Genomic DNA, 6,174 nt, shown 5'->3' with positions numbered 1-6,174 from the left:
TGTGCTCTTCTCCAACCGTGTACCCAAAAATGTGTACATTAGTGGAAAGTGAACATAAAAATGCACATACCCCTTGAAAAAAACACACAAACACCTTGCAAGAATGTATATATTAATCAAAACAACATGCAAAAGATATATGTTAGGAGAAATGGACTGAAATGCTAACCTTTGTGGGAATGTTAGAAAAATACAATCTGAAGTAAAACTATGGGGAACTGAATTTAAGATCAGGAAAGTGAAAAAGTTGAAATAGACAAAATTTCCATCCCTTCTGAATGCTCATCCCATATGGTTGCTATCACTTTAAATGACACAGCAAATACAATATAGGCTTCCTGTCACTATAAGGAGGTAGTTGTGGAGATTTCAGTTCCATCAAGTATTCCTGCAGTCTTCAATCAGGCCCATGACTTCTTCCCCCTGGGGTCAGATCCAATAGTGAACCAGTGCACAGAAATGGCTCACTCTGTGGAACAGCAACCATGTGGTACAATGCAGCTGAACCAAAACTGACTTCCCCGTTTTTCCTGTCCAGTTTGCAATGATGACTTGGGCAGGTCATTTTGATGATTCTCAAAATCTCTCTCTCTCTCCCTCTCTCTCTCTCTCTCTCTCTCTCACTCACTCACACACACACACACACATATACACACACACCAAAAATGATAGACTCCTTACAAACAATTCTAACCAAATCAGAGAGCCAGTGCGTATAGTAGTGGTTAGAGTGTTGGACTAGGATCTGGGAGACCAGAATTTGAAGTCTCTCTCAGCCATGAAGCCCAGTGGGTTATATTGGGCCTGTCGCTGCTGCCTCCCAGCCTAAGCTACTTCACAGGGTTATTGTGGGGATTAAATGAGGAGGGAAAGAACAGTGTACGCCACCTTGAACTCATTGGAGGAAACGTGGGGTATAAATGCAATAAAATAAACAAAAAACCATGTCATTAATCTAGCCCCATTTGGCTACCCAGTCACCATCTCAGATTTGGATCACATGTAGACCAAATACCCAACATGCAGGATAGAAAACATGGGGACTTAAAAGAGCAGCAGCATTTTCATTCATTCATATATCCAGATTTCTAGCTTTCTCCATGTGGAAGGCAAGAGTGTGGACAACACAAAGGTCTAAACAACAACAACCACCCCACCCTACATTCAAAACTGTTAATTAAAATCTGATAAAGCACCCCACAAGCTCTAATCCTAGTACCCATGAGAGCTACTGTAAAAATAAAGGTCTTACTGTGTTCCTATTTAAATACCATTGAACGGCCCATTAAATCCAGCCTCTCTCTTCTCAGCTTGCTTAACTTTGCCCTGCAGGTCAAGGCATGTACACCATCCCATTCACATTACAAGCACAAGAGGTTGATGCTGAACATGACAGCCAGCTCTCACATTTCACAGATTTGTAGAGTTGGAACGGACCCTAAGGGTCATCTAGTCCAACCCTCTGCAATAAAGCAATCTCTACTAAAGCATCGGAATTTTGTATCAGATTTTACCACACAGACCTTGAGAAGCAACAGAAAAATCTGCACAGACAGATGGCAAAGTGTGCTAATTCCACCACATAATCCCATCCGTAAACATCAGAAAGCTGTGCTTTTAAATATAGACTGTCAGCATTCCAGCTTTACATAAATATACAGCACAGAGAAAAAGGTTGTGTATGTTTTTCAGTATATCACAGCATAACCAATATGAAAGTTAGCTGAAGCTTAGTCCATACACCTCCAGTTTACTTCCTCCCTCTCCAAAATGGATGACCATAGGCTTGGGAGTCTGTCATAGCTGCTGCTTTTGTGATATATTCTAGCTTTCCTTTCACCTTCTCAATAAAGGGATGCCTTTGCAGCAAGCCAGCTTCCCGATTGATTCACACTCTCTTCTAGGCATTTGATAGGTGCCATACTGCTAGGAGACAGTGTCCTAAAGTGACTAAGGCTGCAGCTCTATTCCTTCCTAACAGGGAGAAAGCTCCGTTATACATACTGGGACTTACTTCTGAGTATACATGTCCAGGATTGTGCTGTAATGTTACAAGAAAGACAACTGACTGTATTACTACATTATAAATCCACCCTTCCTACAAGGATAATGTACGTGGTTCTGCTTTGCTCGTTTTATTTTCAAAACAAACACCACTATAAGTTAGGAGAGGCTGAGAGACAGGGACTCGTCCCATCTAGCTTTGTGGCTGGGGTTTGAACTCTTAGCAGACACCAGCACCAGAAGTGTGGCGTGAGGGAACAATGCTTGAACAGTTGCATCAGACCAAGGTGTTGTCATAGTTTTGTTGCTAAGCAACAACATACAGATCTCAGCGGAGTGGGAGGCCAACCAGCAAAGAGTTTATGAAGTGTACTTGCCTGGAGGCAGAATCAGCTTGCAAAGTCAGGTCAGGTCCAGCCCTTGGGTCCAGCAAACAGTAATCCGTGTGGTGAGACAGTCCAGAAGTCAAGGAATCTGATGGTCATGGGTCAAGACATGCAGGAAGCAGCAAGGTAGGGCCAGGAACTACAAGTGTTGTTACTAGCATCTGACTGCTGCTGGAAACTCTGCTTAAGAAGACTGAAGCCAGCTGGTTCTCATCAGCACCTCCTCCACCACCTCCCCTTTCAGGCTGCTGTTCAGCAGGTGAAGCTGATTCCTGGGCCATTTCAGTTGTGGGTGTTGCAGTATAGGTATGTGGAACTTGTGGCCCTGCAGGTGCTGTTGGATTCCAAATCTTATTATCTCTGACCTTTAGCCATCCTGGGAGTTGGAGCCGGATAATGTCTGGAAGGCCACAAGCTCCCCATCCCACCTGTGGAGGATAACACAACATTCTTGCACAAGAACAGTTGTATTGAGACTTGAGGAAACATGCTCCTCATCTCCCTTTCTCTGATCACCCCCTCTACCCGTCAGATGTCAAGGCAATAAGCAATCATCTTACTTTTAAAAGACATTTGAAGGTAACCCTGTTTAGGGATGTGCTTAATGTTGTATTGCGTTTTTAATATTTCATTGGAAGCCACCCAGAGTGGCTGGGGAAACCCAGCCAGAAGGGCAGGGTATAAATTTATTTATATATATATATTACCCAGCAACTACAAAACTGTTCAGGATTGTTGAGGTTCAAGGAACTGCAAGAAAGTGCCTGCCCAGATATATTTTTTAAAAAGGTAAATGACCCCTGACTGTTAAGTCCAGTCACAGATGACTCTGGTTGCCGCTCATCTCACTTTACAGGCTGAGGGAGCCAGCATTTGTCTGCAGACAGTTTTTCTGGGTCATGTGGCCAGCATGACTAAGCCGCTTCTGGCTCAATGGAACACCGAAACCAGAGCAGCGCACGGAAATGCCGTTTACCTTCCCACCGGAACAGTACCTATTTATTTACTTGCACTTTTTGGTGTGCTTTCGAACTGCTAGGTTGGCAGGAGCTGGGACTGAGCAACGGGAACTCACCCCGTCACAGGAATTTGAACCGCCGATCTTTTGATTGGCAAGCCCAAGAGGCTCAGTGGTTTAGACCACAGCGCCACCCGCGTCCCTACAATATATTAGTTATTTAGAATTTTGTACACCGGGTGATATAGCAAAAGAATGGCATGCAAACATTTTAGAAAAGCTGCCTTCTCTTGGCATTATTCCAAGGACTCATTTGGCCCTACATCATTGCAATCACATCCTGATTGCCATGGAAACTACAAATTCAGATCCAGTTCCAAATTTCCATGGTGAACACTTAGTAGTAAGAGGCGTACTGAGACAAAATAGAAAGCAGGTTTTTGGTGGAAGGGGAGGGGGAGGGAAGCTGCCTCATTAAATGATACACCAGACTCTTACCAGCGGATCTTTCTATCTTTAAGGTCAGTTGGAAATAGGATAGATACATATGCATAGCTTCATCCTTCAACCAAGAGGACATTGACTGGTTTCAAAGTACCTTAGATTGGACCTGAAGAGAGGCAATGAAGTCACAGACCATAGTAACCAAGCCCACACACAGACGGTCCCAGGACCAAACCCTAGCAGCTCCACCATAGCAAAGGATGGAAAAGGCTGCAGTAGATCCTGGGGAATTGCTGCCATCCAACAGTAGGCAGCACTGGTCTAGATCAATCAATAGCCTGCACTTCAGAAAAAGGCTGTATACTACATCCCTCTCCGATAGCAACACTTGAATATTCCTCCCACCCAAAGCTATTGGGTGTATTGAACTTTATCACAATACTAAGGGAGCACACAGTCACCTGGGTGTAAGCTCCATGAACACAGTGGGGCTTCCAATAAAACAGATTTCTGTATATTATATACAACATGTTATTATCATATTATTACAGAATCAAGCTTTGGTTATCTGATGGTACATGGAGGTATAATGTATACAGTGTAGGAATTAAAAGAAACTCAGTATGCAAACTGGTAAAAATATATGAATTAAGCTTTTATACTTCACTAGCTGGATTAAATGGAGCAGATTGTAATGTTCAGGATTACCTAGTAAACTGTCTACCCCCAGGGCCCACTAAGATGGCTGAACATGACTTAAGACCCACCAGTCACAAAATGGTGGTGCAGGGGCGGAAGAAGTTACAAAATGGTGGCAAGGCAGAGTTTGGCACAAGGAGCTGGCAATCACTTGCATGATTTTCTACTGGTATCTAATCAATCTTTGCAAATGGCTATTTTTTACCTCAGCATTTTCCTTGCAGCAAGGAATCCACTACGTCAGTTTTCTTCGTGCTAAATACAGGCACTTTTTCTGGTGGCATTGGGAAAACTGATCCAGCTTTAAGTGCGGAAAGCTTTTGCTTTTATATTTTTATATTTCCACCTAGTCTCTCAAAAATATTTTACCCATCTCTTGTGGTTTCTTCTCCCATTTTTTCTTCCATGGCCATGTACACTCACTTTCTTGTCCTGTTGCTTCTGATAGCCCCCCTTTTCCATTCCCGGTTTGTCTGTTGTTGATTATGTTATATATTAGCATTTTATTTCACTTTCTAATTTCCTTCAACATCTCCTCAGTTCCTTTTCCCTTAGTGGAAGGAGACATTTCCCTCCTCTCCCCTGCCAACTTCTCGGTCTCCCCTGCCCCATTGGCTCAGCATGCAAGGAGTTATAGGTGCTGGCATGAGTATATTTTCCCAAATAGTTTATAATATTGCAACTGGAGCTAAATTTAAGCCACTAAATAATGAATTTTAAAAGATCTGTTCAAAATGACACCTGCATTTGCAGCATCACAAACATATGTTCTTGTATACAATTTTGTGAAGTAAAACTAAAAGTGTATTATATTATTTTATATTATATTTAGCAACTGACAAATGCAGACACTGATAAACAAAAACACTGAGATTATGCACCATAAAATTGTAGGTCTTTTCTGAACTGCAATGTTCAAGTAATATTTGTGAGTTGAAGAATCATCAAAAGATTATGGTAACAGTGGCATGGCTTATCAAAAGTGTTCTCAGATCTATTACAACATTGCTTTCCAAACACTGTTGGAGTAACAGACAGTTTTATAAACAAGGACCATTTTTAGTGCAAAGATATGGCTATGATGATCAGTAAGTGTTTGTTACTGCCAGATGGAAGTATTGTAATGAGTAATACAGTAAAGTCTATTCAGAAACTGCAGCTGTAAAATGCTGTGAGTCATTCCCTTAGTATACTAGCAAAAGAAGCATGTTATTACCAGAGGTTTAGAAGAGACATAACCAGCTCATTTGGATGCACTGGTGATATTGATTATAAAAGCCCTCTGTTGTCTGAAACATGGATATCTGACATTCAGCCTTGCTTTCCATAGTTAGTTGAAATGGTCAACAAAAATGTCTGAAGTTAATGATCCTAACATTAAATGTTTTAGAGCTGCAAACAAATTTTTACAGAGGCCACCAACTATCAAATCTACTTTTCTCTCTCAGATGCCTTAATCTTACCACCCTTCACAACAAGCAATAGTTTCCCTTTTCATTAATTATTTTTATATCGAGTACTAGAGCCTGGTGCATCACAGCTATATTTCCACCCACTGTGAAATTTAAGTGCAGATTAGGGTATATTTGAGGTCTGCTGGGGATTGCTTTCCTCCCAGTGGCTTCCCTGTAAGACTGAGATGGAATAGTTGACATGTATGATTGCACTTGTAGGTGTGTGCAC

At 41.9% G+C, this 6,174-nt stretch overlaps 2 long non-coding RNA genes across 4 annotated transcripts in view; one reads left to right on the top strand and one right to left on the bottom strand.

The window, feature by feature from the left end:
* LOC310685418 overlaps window positions 1-5,206 on the bottom strand; it is a 205,200-nt gene extending 199,994 nt beyond the window's left edge. For 2 of the 3 annotated variants that reach the window (XR_014515223.1, XR_014515224.1), the window contains exon 1: window positions 4,697-5,206. This is a non-coding gene — a long non-coding RNA (uncharacterized lncRNA). The remainder of the gene's footprint in view (window positions 1-4,696) is intronic. The other variant, XR_014515222.1, reaches the window with a different exon arrangement.
* LOC310685404 overlaps window positions 2,063-6,174 on the top strand; it is a 29,529-nt gene continuing 25,417 nt past the window's right edge. Inside the window, exon 1 of the long non-coding RNA XR_014515197.1 lies at window positions 2,063-2,516. This is a non-coding gene — a long non-coding RNA (uncharacterized lncRNA). The remainder of the gene's footprint in view (window positions 2,517-6,174) is intronic.

Source organism: Podarcis tiliguerta, assembly GCF_965153285.1.
Source record: "Podarcis tiliguerta genome assembly, chromosome: 9".
NCBI classification, from domain to species: domain Eukaryota; kingdom Metazoa; phylum Chordata; class Lepidosauria; order Squamata; family Lacertidae; genus Podarcis; species Podarcis tiliguerta.
This window is presented reverse-complemented; position numbering and strand designations above follow the sequence as displayed.